The sequence below is a fragment of the Nannospalax galili genome, unplaced genomic scaffold (assembly GCF_000622305.1).
Source record: "Nannospalax galili isolate Female #2095 unplaced genomic scaffold, S.galili_v1.0 scaffold625, whole genome shotgun sequence".
NCBI classification, from domain to species: Eukaryota; Metazoa; Chordata; class Mammalia; order Rodentia; family Spalacidae; genus Nannospalax; species Nannospalax galili.
The window spans coordinates 297,045-316,963 of record NW_008353893.1 but is presented as its reverse complement, the minus strand read 5'-3'; the positions used below and the strand labels follow the sequence as shown (position 1 = coordinate 316,963).

Below are 19,919 nucleotides of genomic sequence, written 5' to 3'. Positions count from 1 at the left end.
TCTGGAAATCAAGGGCCAAAGGAAGAGAAAACAAGGAGATTAGAATGCTGGACAACATCCAAAAATACAATTTTGAAGGACAAAAAAATAATGAAGAACTTTGAAGGTTAACAAAATGCTGACTCATTCCCTTCCTATTAGAAGCCTGCATTATAACACTGCTCCTCTTGTCACCGTTGTAATATTGAATGCCTGCTTCTTAAAGTCTTATGTCATGAAGAAACTGACCTTCTGGTGGTGACTCCAGTTTAGATGGTAGCTGTAATGTGAATGTGTAGATGACAGACAAAAGGCAAAGTAAGGACCTAGGAGGAAATGGTGAGACAAGGAGAGTAGCCAGGTCATGTGAGAAAATCGAAAGCAAAGCTGCTGGTGGATCTTGCTCTGCTCTGAGATAGGTGGAGTGCTAAATTCTCTGCAGCTTTTCTATGTTCTTTGGTTCTAGGTTCAATAGATCTTCCTGATATTCTGAGGCTACAGCTTATGGTAATTTCACTTTTACTCCAACTTCTAGTGAATGCATGTAAAGCCTGTGATGCATCGCAACAGATTTATTCAGGAAAAGAAATGTTGAATAAACTGCAATTCTTTGTCTTGCACACAGGGAAATTCCCAATGGATATTCAACAAATGCACGGGATTGAGAAAGACTTGTATTCCTTATGCCATTATCATATTTGGTCTCAATTCAATTTTATCATCTGATTCTCTCTCTCTCTCTCTCTCTCTCTCTCTCTCTCTCTCCAACCCCCCACCCCCCCACACAGGATGTGTGTGTGTGTGTGGTGTGTGGTGATGTGTGTGGTGTGTGTGTGTGGTGTGGTGTGTGTGTGTTGTATGTTTTACTCTTTAGCAATCTTTGGAAATAACTTTCACTTTGAAAACTTAGGTTAAACCTTCAGTGGGCCAATGATGTTTCTGTAAATGTCCATTTTTTCTAATTAAAATTTTAAGTTAATAACAATTATTAACTTTCTTCAGTATCATTTTCCCATGTACAATTCACCATATTATACTGGCCAAACTAATGTATATGAAATATGCTTTATACTTTTATCTGGAACTAAGTTATATATAAGTTAATAGATGGGGCACATGTTCAATCTACTGTATAGGTTTTCTAGATCAATAATATATGTTAGAACCAAAATGTAGTTTACCAGTGGATTAGGGAGATGTCTCAGTGGGTAAGGTAAAGTGTTCACTATGTCATCATGAAGTCCTGAGTTTGGAACCTCAGCAACCCTGTAAAAATCAACTGTAGTATTATACATCTGTAATCCTGAACTGGGAATCAGAGACCGAAGGCACATGCTAAGATGTTATTGCTGAAGACACACACTTTGGTTGCAGGACATAGAGAAATCAATATCAAACTGAGCAGGAAACTCCCTGTTGGCTAGTTTTTGTAGTACTAGAAGGTGTTGTGCTAGATTCTGTGGAAGAATAAGGTATCAGATGTGTTTTCCATTGAATGACTTTCTGTGTTCAATTCTGGCCTTTTGGACAAAATGGGCCTAATGTGGTAAGGGGGGTGATTGTTGTAGAGGTAAATAACTGCTTTCTGAATAGACCTGAGCCTGTTCCACATTTGAAAATTCATGACAAATACTTTTATCATAGTCACAAACTTGTGGCTAGGGAGATCATAGAAACAAAATGGGTTAGCTCTGGTTACCTTGATAAATGATTATGTTATCAATTTTCTTTTTAAATATTTACATTTATACTGATAGATTTGTGCTGCTCTCAACCTTGGTCAAAGAAGCTTCTTTATGAAGTGGGCAGTGGTTACTTCAGGGACATGTAGTTGTTCACTGTGCATAAAATTAGCAACTGTGGGAGCTCAGCCATGGGCAAAGACATCTCTAACAAATCACGCCCCCTCAAGGCACAAAGAAGGTAGTGTGAGAGGGAGCAGAAAAAATGTAAAAGACAGAAGGTGGGAGGAGTGCTGTGAAATGCCATTTCTGTCTTCTGGATATAACATGGTTGTTGCAAGCATGAATTCACAGTAGCTGTGGATACTTATACAAGACCTGACCAAGATCAAGTCTATTAAAAATTCCTACATGAGGAGCTGAAGAGACAGCTCAGTAGTTCTGAGCATCTTTCAGTTCCAGTACCTGCTTGTTAGCTAATAAATATCTGTAGCTCTGGTTGCACAGGACCCACTGCCATTTCCTGGCCACCATGGGAATTACATGAACTGTGCTCTTAAATGTAGCTAAACACTCAAACACCTACTTTTTTTAATTAAAAAAAATCCTGCATGGATGGTGTGATTGTTTAAATGAAAGCCCCCATAGGCTCCAATTATTTTAATACTTAGTTCCAGTTGGTGGTTCTGTATTTTTTGGGTGGAGGTATTCTATCTTAGATCTCCTGGGTTTATCAACATGGTGAGGCAATATCTCAGCCTGTATTATTATATAATACAGAACAATCTGACCAGCAATGGCACTTTCCACAGTGGTCTGGGCCCTCCCACATTGTTAGGGTCTGAGAGTTGGGAATAATTCCCACAGACACAAAGGAAAAATGCATAAATATTTTATTCAGAAATTTAAAGTATAAAGTAACCAAATTGGCAGCTAGCCGGGCACAGATTTCACAAGCCAAAGATGGCCTCCAGCCCAGAACAATAGCAGGCTGGGGCTTTTATTGGGTAATTCCACAGAAACCCTCACATGTCAGCATCCTTTAAAATGATTGGAAGGCCCCATATCCTGAGTACAGGGCAAATTCTTATGTCTTCAGAGCATTGGAATGTGCTGGCTGTAATCTTTAGAGCCAGAGGATCCTGTTTATTTCTTATAAGGTCTTAAATAAGGTCTTAACACATTTGAGCTTGCCTAACATGCCTGGGCTTGCCTAACCCATAGCCTTTGCATATGTTCTAGTCAGCTCATAAAATGAGGAAGCTAACCAAAATGGAGTCAATGGAGTTTGAGGTCTGACTCTTCATTCCCCCCTTGAGTGCTGTAATAAGTGTAGTTAACCATGGGGACCCTGTAAGTAAGGATTCATACTATTTTTGTTGCTGGAGCATAGCATCTTCCCATTCTTTAGGCATCTGTGGACCTCGGCTAGAGACTGTCTGATTACACCCTAGTGGTTAACATAAAAGCAACATTGTTCACCCAAAGCAGCAAGTTTTCTAGTAGATGCCTTGTATCTTTCTTTAGCTTTGTATTTGTGATTTACATAAAAACAGTACAAATACCTTTTAATGGTTTTGAAATCTTTAGTCTTAAAGATAAGCTCAATAGCATACCCAAGGAATTGTCCAGCTATCAGTTGAGAAAGAAACTGGTCATTTTTCTTTTGGAATCTTTACTTTTTAAAAGTAAACACTGTCTAATTTTTAACTATTATTTTACTACTTTGAAGAAGTAACCCTAAAATCTTTATGGGATAAGAGCTCCCAAATACTTATAACGTGTTTTTTGGCCTTTGGGACAGAGTACTTTGCTAAAAGGCCCAAAGACATTTTGACTTTTAGACAAGAAAGAAACTGGCTACTTTTGTTTCAGGTCTTTTTACCCTAGCTGCATAGCCAATTTCTACCTTTTATTCTTATAATATTACCCTCTGAAGAGGCTTACCCAAATTACCAATAGGGAACTGGGATACAGACTGCTCTGGCTTCTTCCATGCTGAATAGGGACACAGGGTGAGGCAATTGGGATACCCCCTTCAGTGGGTCTATCTAAAATATTCCCAAATTGTATAACTCTTAACTACAGGGAGAAAAAGAAGGTCCTTGACCAATGCCTGGGAGATATGACAGAGAAATAAAGGCAAGAATAATTAAAATTACAAGTGTTAGACAGGGAACCTGAAAAAAGTCACAACAGGGAAAATTTCAAATGTCCATTGGAATTTCTTGATGAGAGCTTTCAAAACCGTCCCTCTATTAGGTTCCTCCTCATTTTTCTTTTGTCTGCCAAGGCTGGACTCAAGAATGATGGACTCAGGATTTGCTTTAAGGCATCTTGATAGCTGTTGGAGTGGCTAGGATCAGCCTTTTAGACAGGGAGAGAAAATAAATTTAGCCATTATTTTAGAACAATAGTAGCTGGAGGTGGGTACTACAGTATTGGAGACCAAGAACTGAAGTCTTACACCTGAGCAGCATTTTCTTCTTAAGAATAAAATCTCTACTGAGAAATAATTGTCTAAATAACATTTTACCTGGACTTAAGTCTAATGTCTGGGAAATGCAATCCTTTGGACTCTTAAAGAAATATACTGATTAATTTTTGGTTATACTTTCCTTTTGGGTGTTTAAGACCATACAGTTTACCCAAATAAACCAGTTTACTTTTATTTTTAAGGGAATTTGAGGATCTTTTCCTCAGGGATCACATGGGCTTATGGGGAGGCCCTGGCTCCTCAGGCTTTTCTTTTACCAGTTCCATCTACAAGAAGATAAGTCAAGAGGTCCTGCTTGACCTGGACTTTGCTTGGAAGCATGGAGGAAATGTTTCCTCTCTGTTGACCCTCCTCTTTGGAGACTAGACACTGGTTCAAGTCCATCTGGTGGGGTCTCCATTGCCTCCCTGAACAAGAGGACAGGTAACTCAACACAGTTATAGGACATATCAAGAGATTCCCAAAGTCCCCTGGAACATTCTCGACCTTCCAGGGCAAGGAACAAAACTGTCCCTTGTTGTGGAAAATCTTGTGGCTGATTTTTCCTTGTGCCTTACATATCTATCATGCTGGAATGCAGTGCTTCCTGTTTCTTATCAGAGAGAAAACTATGTAAGTCACATAGTTTCCAGGAATCCAAAACTTAGAGAAACTGAAACATCATGCTAATAGGGCATCTAACCTGCTAGATTGTAAAAGGATACTAGTCTGCCATGCTAATAAGAGATCCCATATGCTGTGTTATGATTGGATTATTACCCCTATATAAGCCCGTACTTTCCTGCAGTAAAGCAGATCTGTGTCACTGAACCTGGTCTCCTGTGTCTGAATGTGGTGAAGCTGGCACAGACTCCTCACCAGCCCTGGGATCTGGATTGGATGACTGGTTGGAGGAACTGAGAGAACAGGAGAGTGACCATAACTGGAGGAGAGCAGAAACATCAGCAACCACAGCTGGTGCCCAATTGTGGGGCTTGTACCCCCTCCACAAAGAGCCATAACACTCTGAGCTGTAACACCTTGGGCTCCGATTGCCCCCTTTCTTGGTGCTCCTCCCGTGGTTGTTCACCACTTTTGTTTTGTTCTGCTTTTTCTTCTGGCTTGTGATCTTTGGTTGGGCATGCCACTCCTGTCTTCACCAATTGTCTCCTTGAAGGGTTCCTGAGTCCCTTTGAGTATGTCTTGCAGGGTGAGTGACCTCTGGTATTGGGAATAGTCATCCAGCTGCTGCTGTCTCCTGTGCTGCTACACTGGTTCCTCTCCTCATGAGTAGGCATATTAGGGTAACAGAAAAGGATGTAACTAAGGTTTTAGCTGAAGTGCTAGCTCTTTCCCCCTGGTTTACAGATTCATGTTGCTGGGATCCCAAACAATGGGCTTGCATTTTATTCTTGGCCCAGTGAAGAGAAGTCACGGAGGGACACCCACAGTCTGTGGTGTTCTACCCCAATTTGACAGCCATTCTGGGCTCCCTTCAAGGGGTTTCCCCCTGAAGCCCCTAAACAGGACAATCTCCTATTAAAGGAGATAGATGAGCAAATAAAACAACAGGACACTGGAGACAGCCTGTCCCAGGGATTTCTAGTTAAAAAAAAAAAAAAAACCTAACGGATTCTTGTTCTGAATAAACAATGAATGCTAATGATGATATAAAAAATGGGGAATTGGGGTTTGAGAGCTCCCTTGATGAAAAACTGGAAGTTAAGACCACCTCTGCTCCACCATTATGGGGCAGTGGCTACCCTCTGCCATCTTATACTGACTGGCTTTAAGAAAGTTTCCCCAGTCCATCTAAACCTCCCTCCCAGAGGAGGACTTGAAGCCCCTCCCACCTAGGCCCCTCTTCTATGATACAGTGGGAGATTTTCCACAGTTCTTCCCAGTTACTGTCAATCAGGGACCACAGAACCCCAATGTCTGGTATTCATATTCTCATGATACCTTAAGGAAGCTGCGTAAGGCAGCACTTGAGGATGGCATTCACTGCCCTGGGTTCGTCAGTTATTAGATACACTCAGTCATTCGGCCAATACCCCCTAGGATTGGCAGAATATTGCCTGTGCCTGCTTACATGGAGGCAATGTCCTTTTATGGATGAATGTGAACAACAGGCAGGGCTCAATAGAAATGCCAATGTCCAAAATATTGGAATTGATGCTCTAATAGGACACAGCAATTTTGAGACCCCCCCCCAAGCTCAGGCACAGGGAGCTCCCCACTACTTTGAACAAGTACGGCTTTGCTCTCTTCATGCTTTTTGAAGTATGCCAACTCACGGTGATACCAAATTAACCAAATTGATACAAAAACCAGGCGAGTCTTTCTCTGATTTTGTTGAGAGATGCCAACAAAGTATAAATAGAAAGATCAGTCATCAGGGAGCTGCCAATGCCTTGCTCAAGGATCTTGTCTATGAAGGCTGCTCTACAGAGTGTCGCCTTGCCATAGGACCCGTTAGACCCAAGGATGTCTCTGAATGGATTCTCGCCTGCTGAGATGTGGGTACCGGTCGGGCCCATGCTGCAGCCCTTGCTGATGCACTGGCTGCTCATCAGCCGCAGGCTGAGATGGATAGAGGCAAATGTTAGGCCTGAGGGGTTCAGGGCCATTGGTCACATACTCATCCTAATAAGATTATGAAAGAGGCCAAAAGGATCTAGGTTCCCACTTCAAGTGGCTGAGATGCCACAAAGGCTTTCATTGGGCAAGAGAATGCAGGTCTACAGTGGATGCAGCTGTTAAACCCATACAAAATGTGCTTTTAAACGGGCAACGGGGCACCTCTCAGTCCTGCCCCAAAGAGAGGAAGTAAGGGAATAACCCCCCCATCCAATGGACAATACCTATTGATTTGCATAAGCCTAGGATGCAACTTTCCCTAGATGGCCATAAGTTTAAAGGCTTAATTGATACAGGGGCCAATATTACTGTAATCAGACAAGAGGAAGCATTGTCTCATTGGCACTGCAAACCTGTACCCCCTATACAAGGAGTTGGGGGTTTATAGGACACCCAACAGGTCCAATGTCTACTAATCTGGACTGATCTGGGTAGCAATACAAGAGCTGTTAAACCACTCTTAGACATGGGGCTTCCCCATAATTTGTGGGGGAGAGATATCATTCGCGACATGGAAGCTATTTTAACTACTGATGAGAAATCCTTTTATGATGACCTCGTTGTAGACCAACAGTTAGGTAATGCCCCCCACTCTCACCCCCAATTCTAACGGCCACTGCTCCGCTGCCCAAGCCACCCCCCATCAAACTAACATGGGACACTAAAGTTCCCATATGGGTGGAGCAGTGGTATCTTCCTTTACATAAACGAACTCACTTGATCTATTTGGTCTAGGAACAATTATCCTTGGGTCATATCAAGCCCTCTCTTAGTCCTGATAATTCTCCCATTTTTGTAATACAAAAGAAATCGGGAAAATGGAGACTTTTACATGATTTAAGGGCTATTAATGAGCATATGAAGCCTTTTGGGACCCTTCAACTGGGACTGACTCATCATACTGCTATTTACAAAGGATGTGAAATTATTATAATAGATATTAAGGACTGTTTCTTCTCTATTCCTCTTCATGATGATGATAAGCCCTCTTTTGCCTTCTCTATACTGGCCGCTAAACATAACCTTCCAGTTCAATGCTCTCAATGGAAGGTTTTGCCTCAGGGCATGAAAAACAGTCCTACTATCTGCCAATATTATGTGGCCCATGCCTGCAGACCTTTGCTGACTGAGGTTTATATTTTACATTATATGGATGACATTCTTATAACCCATGAGGATCCCAAAATCTTACAAGGAGCTTTTCAAAAACTCAAAACAAGCCTCCAGGCATTAGGTCTTAATATTGCAGCAGATAAAATACAGTTACATGCCCCTTATACCTTTTTGGGCCTCTCTCATCAAGATGTCATCTGGCCCATAGCCCCTATTCTTACCTTACCAGATGAGGTTACCCTTTCAGAGGCACAGACCCTCTGTGGCAACTTCAGTTGGATATATGGGTCTTCTTACCCCTGTCCACAGAAAAGCTTACACCACTCTTTGACCTCTTTTGGGGTACTGATATGGTCTCCATTCCCCATAAATTCTCTCCAGAGGCACAACATGTGTCACATGATCAATTCTCACCTGTCCCAAGCATTGGTAAATAGGATACAGCCAAATTTGCCCACTGAAGCACTAGTTATTCCTACTAAAACACCCCTTTGGGAGTGCTCTTGCAGACCCAGGGCCCTGATATGGTCCACTCTTCATGGAGTCAACTTCACAAGGTCACCCAGGCTATTGAGGCATGGACTATGCTAGCCCTTAAACTTGTCCACACCTCCTGCCTTCTGTATGGCTGTGAATCTGAATCATTGGTTCTTCCCCTTCCGCTTCACATGCTCCAGTCTCTGTTCCTTGACAATCCTGCCTTCCAAACTCTCCTACTAGTATATCAGAGGAAATATGACAATCATTATTCTAAACATAAACTCCTTCAAGGATTAACACAGCTGCTCTGTCCCTATTTCCCCAGGCATTCCCAAAGTGTAACCCTTTTCCTAAGGCTCCTCTAATCTTTACTGATTCTAGTAAATGCAAATTTGGTTATGCAATTTACCAGGAAGGACAACTTTCCTCACATGAGGTTTTCTCTTTTCAGGGATCTGTACAGCTCAGAGAGCTCTCAGCCATGTTACAGGTCTTTCAGGATCTCCCTACAACTCCCTGTCATATTTTTTCTGACAGTGCTTGTGTAGTTCAGACTCTACAACATCTGGCCTTTGCAGCTTTCCGGTCTTCCCAGAGTCCCCTTGATTTGTTGCTCTCATTACAACTATTACTTGAGCAGCGCTCTGCCCCTTGGTATATTCAACACTTGCACTCTCATACCAATCTCCTGGGGCTCTGGCAGAGGGCAATGCTGCCTTTGACAAACTGGTCCTGAGCACCACCCTAGACTCCACGCTAACTCAACAAGCTAGAGACTTCCCCATTTTCATCTTTCTGTCCAAGCTATGCATAGGCTTCTACCCACTCTACCAATTCAGAGCTGCAAGCATTTGGTTCATGCCTGCCTGCTCCTCTTGTGCCCCTCTTCTACCTCTGGGACCATTACAACCCACTAGAACTCTCCCTAGAGGCCTTGGCCCCAACAAGATATGGCAAATAGATGTCACTCATTTTTCTCCTTTTGGCAAGCTCAAGTATATCCATCATATTATTGACACATTCCAATGTCCATTTTGGGTTGGCCTGCTCTCGTGAGATGGCTTCTCATGCCATAAGGACTGTCAAATATGCCATGGTCCTTATGGGAGTTCCTTGGCAAATAAAACAGATAATGGTCCTTATTATGTTTCTGCTACTTTCAGCCATTTTTGCTCTGACTGGAATATTAGGCATGTAACTGGTATCCCTTACAATCCTCAGGGTCAAGGGATTCTTGAATGTTCCCACCAAACACGCATTAAACAAATACAGAAAATGGGGGAAGACAATGATAACGGCCCCCGCTATAAGGACCCCAATTTTGTTATACAAAAAGCTCTATTTGTATTAAATTTTCTAAAATTTGATTCCAATGGCCTCCCACCAGCAATAAAGGATTTGGGGGCATTCCCTCAGCCCACTCCTGCCCCCATGGTGAGATGGAAAGACCCTCTCACAAGTGAATGGAAAAGTCCATACCTATTATTAACACAAGGGCGAGGCTATGCTTGTGTATTTCCAGATAACGTTCAAGCCCCCATTTGGATCCCAGCCCAGAACATCGGAATTGCCTGCGAAGGAAAACCTCTCTCCACAACCACTGACCCCATAGATGGCAGCCCTGACCCTGGAAGAAGCAGAGCACCTCTTAACCACTGGGAGACCAACCGGGCATCACAGACCATGAAGGTGACAGGTTCCAACGGCACACCCGATAACCTGGGGCGACCTTAAGTATCTCACTTCTCAAGCAGAGACTATAGCCAATCAAAACCTTCAAACCAGAGGGAACACCCCGTCTATGTTCCTTATTATGTGTGCCATCATTACTGCTAACTCCTGATTTTTGGACCCTGCATTGTTAAGGGTCTTGATAATTTTGTTAAAACTCGTATTTTTCTGGTTCAGTTAGCTGTTGCCCCACCTCCAGATCTTGCCAGGCATGTCTCTGCAAAAAAGTACCTGCTGTTCCTTGGCCTTACCAACCTATAATAATAGAGATATGAAAAATAGGCTTGAGCATAGGTGTAAAGTGTTAGAGAACAACCGTGCAATGGACCTGAAACAACGGCCCAACTTCCGGAGACACAGGAAACATCTTGTGATATATACTTCTGTTGGCAGACTGTGAGACCAATGCCTAGAACTTGCCACTCCCTAATCCCCATTGTTACCCCAGATGGGACGACTCTGTTTCATCAGCTTTTATTGAATTCTTAGGCCCTTAAGAGGCCTTTGCATGGGCCAAAGCTTGATACACTGCCCCTTCCTCTGCCAGATCATACTAAGGGACTCACTCTTTGAAGGCTGGTAGTCAATGATGGGTAAGATCATTGAGATGACCCTGGGTGACCCTTGAGGTGGGGACAACAACACCAAGGCAAAGAACCTCGACTCCCAATGGTTGGCATGGAGTTGGCCCAGTCTGCTCTCAAGAGAACTCGCCATCTTGAAGGATGGGGCCTACAATAAGGGATCAATCCCTTGCCTCCAAAGCCATTCTACCTTGCTTGATGCACTACAGAAAAATCTGCCACATACAGCCCCTGGACTGATATCAGTATGCTATATATTCTGAACTATGCCACACTCTTAAAAATGCAAAAATAGGGGGAGATGTTGTGGAAAATCTTGTGGCTGATTTTGCCTTTTGCCTTACGTACCTATCATGCTGGAATGCAGTGCTTCCTGTTTCTTATCAGAGAGAAAACTATGTAAGTCACATGGTTTCCAGGAACCAAAACTTTGAGAAACTGAAACTTATCATGCTAATAGGGCATCTGGCCCACTAGATTGTAATAGGATTCTAGTACGCCATGCTAATAAGGGATCCCATATGCTGTGTTATGATTGGACTATTACCCCTATATAAGCCTGTGCTTTCCTGCAATAAAGCAGATCTGTGTCACTGAACCTGGTCTCCTGTGTCTGAATGCAGCGATGCTGGCACAGACTCCTCACCATCCCTGGGGAATGGGCCAGATGACTGATTGGAGGAACTGAGAGAGGAGGAGAGTGACCATAGCTGGAGGAGAACTGCCACAGCCAGCGACCACAGTCCCTTAAGCCTCTTTGTCCAGATTAGTATGGGCCTTTAAGTATGGTTATTAACCATCCAAGAAGGTTAGTTGCACCAGCATGGTACCTTTAATTACTGTGTAATATATGGGTAAAGATCAAACAAAACCCAAACATTCTCAATAAACATTGACTAGAAGAGAATTATCATCACAGGTTAACTAGGCATACCCCAGGAAAGGGGCCTTAAAACAAGAATTTCTTAACTCTGTCTCAAATGAAGGCTGAATTACAAGCAAAGCAGTCTCCTTTCCTTTCCAGTTTCCCATAACTTGATTTACATTTTTTAGAAGGAAAGGAGGCAAGGGAGTAAACTTAATCAAAATTCAGAACAAATGTCACCAAAACTGTTTTTTTCTAGATTGCATACATATGGTTTAAGAAGATAGACCTAGTTTTTCTTGAGTCAAATCCTTCTTGTTATGGGTAAACATAAAGGACATCTTTCAGTACTCTTAGGTAACCCAATACTGGTCTGTACCCATTTAATCTAAATCTCTAACCCAGTGTATAGTACAAGTCAGGAGTGGACTGAAAATTAACAACTTGGTATCTCCATAAACCTATTCAAACCTTTAATAAGTTTATTTAAAATGAATTTCATTAACCCTTTTATCCTGGAAATATTTTGTTATTTTAACTTTTATATATAAATCTTTTATTACTATAGTATTTTTTAAATTAAAGAGACCATTTGTAATTAGGGCAGGATTATATACAGCTGGCTGGGAAGAAAGGCTGGGTACTCAGGTGAGGGTCCAATGATCCATTTGTAAGCAGGCACAGCTGAAATCATTAAGATGGTAGTTCTTCGACTCAGAGAGTGCTGTACATGGATTAAGATAATATAATCAGTTAACATCCATGTATGCACTGTGCTTTAAGTTCCCAGGTAGACCTTATAGAAAATATAAAACCATTTAAATATTTTACTTTGTTTAACAAGTCAATTTGATATCTAGTAAATTATTATTTAATAATTGTTCCATTTGCATTAAACATAAGTCTACACATTCATAACAATCTCATTCAATAAATATTGTGGTTAGACACAATGTCACAACAAACCAGTTTCAAAACCAAAACCGATTACCTTGATGAAATTCTGATCAGATGTATATAAAAGAAACTCTTAAAATCCAGCAGTACTTTACATATATATCTATACAAATACATCCATACAAACATACATACAAACATACATTCATACATGAGAATATCATCTCAAAAATGGCTTTGCTGAACAAAGCCATACATATTGATACTAGACATGAAGGCTTTCATTTGAAGAAAACATTTTCAAAATTATCATTTATATTTTAATACAGTAAATATTTTTAACTGAGTTTCAGCCTCAACAAGTGATGGAAAACAGAATCCTACATTTTGTTTGCACTCAAGACTAACCATAGCCAGACGTTACAGTATGATCAAGCTAATGCTTAAACAGTTTTCATTAAAAAGTAGAGTAAGAAAAGAGTTTTCATGAGTATGATTTATTTACAGCTGTCTACAGTTAACTCCTTCCCATAGTAGCATGCAGGAACTTAGAATGATAGGTGAAAGCACAAGAGCACAGCACACAGGGTCAGAGGATCCAGCATGACAAGTCTGCAGGGCTGATGATCTGTGACAGGAACAGCTCAGGCTCAAGGTGGTCTTTTGTCTTCTAAGAGAAAGAAGGGAGAAAGACTACAAAGGAAACAAACCCAAAATCATCTCATTGCCCAGCTTCTAAGAAGACACACTGTAGCAAACAGTTACGAGCTAATTCTCAGAGATATCTAGAGGTTGTTGAATGTTTGCATGGTAATTTTTATAAGACAAACAAACTTAAAAGTATTCTTTAAAAACCAGTAAATATACCACACAAGAAGTTAAAATTTAAAGTAATCCCCTTTAGAAACAGGGAAAAATTTAGACTCCCATTGTGGCCATCTGGCATTACTTCCTTAGTCTGAAATAAAAATGTACTGCTTTTATATGATCCCATCAAGAATCCAAAACAAAAATAAATTGCAAGAGAATTAGGACATGTGATTAAATGCCTGTAGTTCAGGGAACTCCTAGGTATCCCTATTACCAGTAGGGTTTGGGTATTGCCCTTTTGAATCATGCCATGTGTTTGGATTGAGATGGCAGCAAGGTCACAGAGGTCACCACCATTTTGAAAATATCATTGTCCAAGATGGCAACCAAACCATGTGACTGTATCCATATTGATGATGTCATCAACCAAGGTGGAGAACAGGTCACATGTTTGCCTCCCTCTTGGTGAGGTCAGCAGCCATGATGGTGACCAGGTCATATGGCCATGTTAGTAAGCACAGTCCCATAATAAAAAAAGCCCATCCCCCACCAGGATACAAGCCCTTTGGGATACACATGCCTCATAATTTAAATTCAGACAGTACCATTTTTACTTTTACAAAGCAACCCCAGTTAAGTTATACTTGGTATAAAGGGAGAAAGTACCCTCAGATCTATATAGGCCCCAAATAGAAAAAAAAAATCAAAGGAACCCATGTCTCTCACCAAGCACAGCAGCTGTAATGCCAAGCAAAGTTCTCCGGAGCTCTTCATTCCTAGATAAAATCTACGCTGGCAAACAATTCTTTCCCCACCCCTAGATCGAGTATGCAGTGGGCTTGGGCAGGGAGAGGTGAGGCTCAAGGTGGAGGAGGGAGAGGGACGGTCCTCTGATTCCTCCTCTGGGGGTTGCTGCTGGGCTTGTGGTGGAACTGCAGGGGGTGGAGAGCCCTCCAGATGTTTGCCCCATGGGGACGGCGACAGAGCATAGGGAGGCTGAAAGAGGAGCTCTTCCTCTGGGGCCGCTGGGGTTAGGACCAGGGTTTCAGTCATTCAGGAGGGTCTGTGACCAGATGGAGCCAGCCTAAGATATAGGGGATCAGGTCCGGGTGTCCTGGGGAGCCAAAGACAACCTCATGCATCCTGTAAATGAGAGTTAAGTCAAAAGAGCCCTCTGAGGGCCAGCCAACTTTAAAGGAGGGTCACTCAATGGAACAGAAGGTCCTCAGGCAGTGGGCTTGACATTTAGTCAGACATCTTGGAAGCTGCCTTCTGGAAATCTGAGAAATGGTCTAGGACTAGGTCAAGAGGCATAGAGGAAACCTGTTGACCCATCTTGGGAAAGATCTCAAGGAATAATCGGAGGAGAGAAGGTATTAAGGCAAACAGGAAAAAAGAGAATCCCAGTAACAAAAATGAAACTGCCAGAAAGAAGCAGAATGAACAGAAGAAGGAAGCTCTCTGTGAGCTGGTGGAAAGATTTTGCAGTGCACAGTCTGCCCCTGTCTCTTTCCCAAAAAGATTTGGCCAGCCTGGATTCCATGTCAGACTTGACCAAAATCTTGTGTCTGGCCTGCCCAGATTCCTCGTCAGGCTGGGATGAGACTCCGGGCTGGTCCTGCCTGGATTCCATGTCAGGCTGGAGCATGATCCCCTATCAGAGGAGGAGTCAGGGTGTCCCCTGTTCTCCTTTGGCTCTGAGATCAGTAGTACGTCTGCCTGATCTCCGTTGAGCACCACGATGTCCAGACTACCAAAAAGTGAGAGAGAGAGAGAGAGAGAGAGAGAGAGAGAGAGAGAGAAAGAGAGAGAGACACGGAGAGAGAGAGAGAGAGAGAGAGAGAGAGAGAGAGAGAGAGAGAGAGAAAGCGAAAGCAAGCAGGACTTACCAAGGCCGGCTCAGATGGTGCAATCCTGTGAGTCTGGGGTCTTTATTCCCAATCCAGGAAAAGCCCCCAAATGTTAGGGTCCAAGAGTCAGGAATAATTCCCACAGACACTAAGGAAAAATGCATAAAAATTTTATTCAGAAATTTAAATTATAAAGTAACCAAATTAGCGGCTAGCCAGGCATGTAACTCCACAAGCCAAAGATGGTGTCAGGCCCCAACAATAGCAGGATGAGGCTTTTATTAGGGAATTCCACAGAAACTCTCACACCAAACATCCTTTAAAATGATTGGATGGCCCTATATCCTGAGTATGGGGCAAATTCTTATTGGTAGGGCTGTCTTCAGGGCATTGGAATTTGCTGGCTGTAATCTTTAGAACCAGAGGATCCTGTTTATTTCTTATAAGGTCTTAACACATTTGAGTTTGCCTAACATGCTTGTACTTGCCTAACCCACAGCCCTTGCATATGTTCTAGTCAACTCACAAAATGGGGAAATTAATCAAAATGGAGTCAATACAGTTTGAGGTCTGACTCCTTCAACATCACTCACCAATAAAGAAAATGCCCCACAGGTGTGACCACAGGCCAGTCCAGCAAAGGAAATTCCCCGATTGAAGCTCCTTCAACTCAGGAGTGCCAAGAAAACAATTAAAGCCACCCAGCACAACTGATCCCTTTTCAGCTTGACACAAACATACCACTATTAAACCACAAGCTTTCCATTTCTTAACTCCAAAGTGTGATGTTAATATTAATATCATATCAAACAGTACTACTTTAAAAATCACACAATTCTTAAAACTTCAAACAGTTTAAAAGTTCAAATTCACTTTTTAAAGTCTCTCAACTGTGGCATACTGGAAAATAAAACAAGTACAGTTTTATTTCAGAAAGGAAGAATCGAGTATTCTTAAGTAAAACCAACATCCAACAAAGTAGCTCAAGGGTGGACATCTGGGATTCACTCACAATCTTCTGGGCTCCGGAGGGTTTGGTGAGCTCCACATCTCTGGCTCAGCCATCCCCAATACACACAGCTCATCTCGCAGGCCCAGGCTGGCTCCATTCAACACCTGCTGCTGCCCTTACTGGTCATCCCATGGTCCTGGCATCTCCAAACACTGGGGATCTCCACTGAAACTGAGGCTTTTCATGGCCTTTTCACGGCCTCTCAGGGTGCTGAGCCTCAGCTGTTCTCTGTGGCCTCTTCATGTTTTTAACACCAGGACCATGGAAGAGACTCTTACATATTACCAAGTCCAGCTTCCAGCTTGAAATGGAGGCTCAGGCCCCCTCTAGGACATAGCTATTTTGTGCTGACACTGATGTAATATTTTCCAGAAGATTCTAGTCTCTTGTCACTTAGATCTGACTTTTTAGCCCCAACTAAGCAGCATCAATTGTCTCAGTAAAGCAAAGCTTTCACTTTAGTGTTTCTGGTCTCTTCTAAATTACAGCTGGCCCTTCAGCTCCAACTAACCAGAAACCACATTCACTTTAGTGTTTCTGGTCTCTTCTAAATTACAGCTGGCCCTTCAGCTCCAACTAACCAGAAACCACAGATCATCCATTCAAAATATCATACATACAGATCTCATAATCTTTACTTCCCTGTGAAGTTTCACAGGCCAGGCCTTCGTTGTCCATATTTCTTTCAGAAGTGTTCCAAGTTCCACAGCAATAGCTCAGTAAGCTCTAAGAACCCAATGGCTTTTCCAGCCCAAAGTTCCAAAGGTTCCCATACTCTTCCCAGAAACAACTGGGTCAGGTCTGCCACAACAATAACCCACTATCTGGTACCACTTTTTGTTCTAGTTTGCTTTCAATTAGTATGACAAAAACACTGACCAAAACCACCTTGGTAAGGAAAGGGTTCATTTTATCTTACCTCTCCAGGGTTCATCACTGAGGATGCCCAAGTTTGGAACTCAGGACAGGAATATGGAGGCAAGAATTGAAGCACAGCCATAGGGGAATACTGCAGTGATGAGTTGTGACCCAAGAGATGTGAGCCAAATAAATCTTTTCTCCCCGAGTTGGTATTGGTCCGAGTCTTCATCATAGCAATAGAAGGAAGACGAGAGCGTATGGTGTAAATGCAGAGGTCAAAGAACAATTTGTATGAGTTGGTTCTCTCCTTCCATCTTATAGGTTCCTGAGATCAAACTCAGGTCATTAGGCATGCTTCCCATGTACCTTTACGCACTGAGCCAGCTATCTAGCTCTATAGTATTTTCAAAGATTTATAATATTATTTATTTATGTGTATGTGTGTATGTATGTCTTTGTGCATGTGCATGTGGATGCCATTTGAACCCAAAGGGGTGTCAGATCCCTGTACCTGGAGTTATAAGAAGTTGTGATCCACCTGATGTGGTGGTGGTAACCCAGCTCTAGGCCTCAGAAAGACAAGAAAGTGTTCTTAACTGCTGAACCATCTCTCTAGCCTGTTTGTTTTATTTTTTATTTTTTGGTGTTTTAATTGTTCTTTGTTTTGGTTTGGTGTCATGGTGTTTTAGCATAATAAGAAAAATATAACTATTAGAAAAGTGTAGGGGCTCCTGAGATCCCATTCCCTAGCTGAATAGCTGTTGTCAGTTGGTAACTGCTAGGACAGAGTGAATCACTTTTCTTTAGAGTTTTGGCCATTCATAGATTCCTAAGTTGATAGCCACATCACATGCATATGGAAAGCACTAACTGGACTCATTGAATTATAAAAATAAATGATCACAAGTAGGGGTATATTGGGAAAAGTGGGGGTCAAGGTACATTGAATATTTGTATGAAATTTCAAAGAATGTAAAAAAATACCATTTAAAAATTAAGGTAAATACACTTTCCTTCCTTTTTCAGAAATTATCCCAAATTTTGAGTGTTGACTTCTGGCTAAAATCAATCTAAATGTCAAGATACACATAAATTACTTCAAAATTCCATATTGATATTATGGAGTAAATTATACTCCTTTAAACAACTTTAATAGAACTGTTATGTACAATATGACTATATTTTGAGATAGAAAATTTAAAGAAATAATTAAGATAAAATGAATTCAGATGAGTAGGGTGCTAACTTAGTATGGTTAAAGGAAGCTAATATCATAAGGAACATATTCAGAGGAAAGGATATGACAAGTCAATGAGAATAAGTGAGCATTGTTGTCACCCAGGTCTTGAAATTTTAATCTCAATAGTGGTGAGAAATCAATTTATTGTGCATAAGGCACCGAGTCTATGATATTTTGTTACAATAGCCCTTTCCATCCAATTTATACTTTGGCATGGAGAATGTGATGCTGCTAAAAAAATCTAAAAATATTAATGTGAAATTGAAATTTGGCAATAGATAGAAGCTAGAAGTTTGGAGGAAGGTATTAGAACAAAAATAAGTTCACTAAGAAACTGTTGATAAAGATATGATAAGGTGATCCTGAGAATTTCAGATGGAACTGAGATTCTCAATTACTAAATGGAAAAGAATTCAATGTAATTACTTTCTAGCATTTATTCAGAAGGTAGAAGTTATGAGTTACTACTTTGGATACCTAGAAGATGGGATGTCGAAGCAATGTGCTAATCATTCAGTCTAGGTGGTTCCTGGAACAGCTTATAATGAAATGGGAGAGAAAGTGATGAATCAATGAAAATATTGTTAATAACCAAGGAATTTGAATACAAAAGTTTTAAATTTTTCAGAGTGTCCCTATTACATCAAGGAGGAAACAGGTTCTAGAAAGAATGAAAATGAGGAAACTGAACAGCTGCTTCCATGGCAATGTTATTCATGGAGTTAATGAATAATATGTGCAGAATCCAAAAATAAATGTGTAATTACATCAATAGCAACACCACCAGTCTGAACTAAAGGTACAGAGATAATATGTGATATATGCAAATTTTCAGGTTTCTGTGATCTCTATGAAATGGACACAGATATATGTTTATGAAAAAAAAGAAATTAGTAATCTTCAAAATGGAACAGATCAAGCCAAAATAATGACAGAAAACTAGCACAAGGATATGTTAATGGATTTATGATATTAATATTTGGTGAAAATTAGTTCTAATTTTGCAATATAAATGAATGAAAATTGTGAAAACATGAATATAATTTTTACCTATTTGTAAAGGCTTGGAAAATCACATACTTTACAACATTAGCAAAGTTAAGTTTAGTATATACATAGTAAAATTATTATGAATGTATTAGGATATACAAAGTTTGTTATGTCGATAATAAAGAAATTAAGTTAAAATAACAGTGATACAAAATTTGAGATCATATGATGAGGTAAGCTTTGTCTATCTTCTTGTAAAATATGCTAAGAATTGTCTTTTAGTCAACAATGAAGAAATAAAATAAAGCAAAACATCAAGGATTAGACTTATGTTAGCCAATGATCAAAGAAGGTCAAATTGAAGCAAATGAGAATAATTATTTTAAGGAATAAATACCTTATCTGCAAATACACAGGGATAGGAAAACTTTCTATTAGGAAGGGACACAGAGAAATGTTATCCCTGGGGCAAGCTGGCTACCTTGACTAGCACGAATTGGTGAGCTCTCGGTTTACTGAGACCCTGTAAATATATAAGGGGGAGAATGATTCAGGAAGACACCTGATGTCAACTTCATGGGTACACATGCGCAGTACACACACAGATATATACATACAAAAACTAATAATTATTATAATAAAGGCTACTATTAATAAATATTGAAAATATGTTTCCCTGCAACTTCCTAACAAATGAATTCTGTTCCAT

At 41.0% G+C, this 19,919-nt stretch overlaps 1 pseudogene; it reads left to right on the top strand.

Moving 5' to 3' along the window:
* The first annotated feature begins 7,288 nt into the window (after nt 1-7,288).
* Nucleotides 7,289-19,919, top strand: part of LOC115067349 — a 108,783-nt pseudogene continuing 96,152 nt past the window's right edge.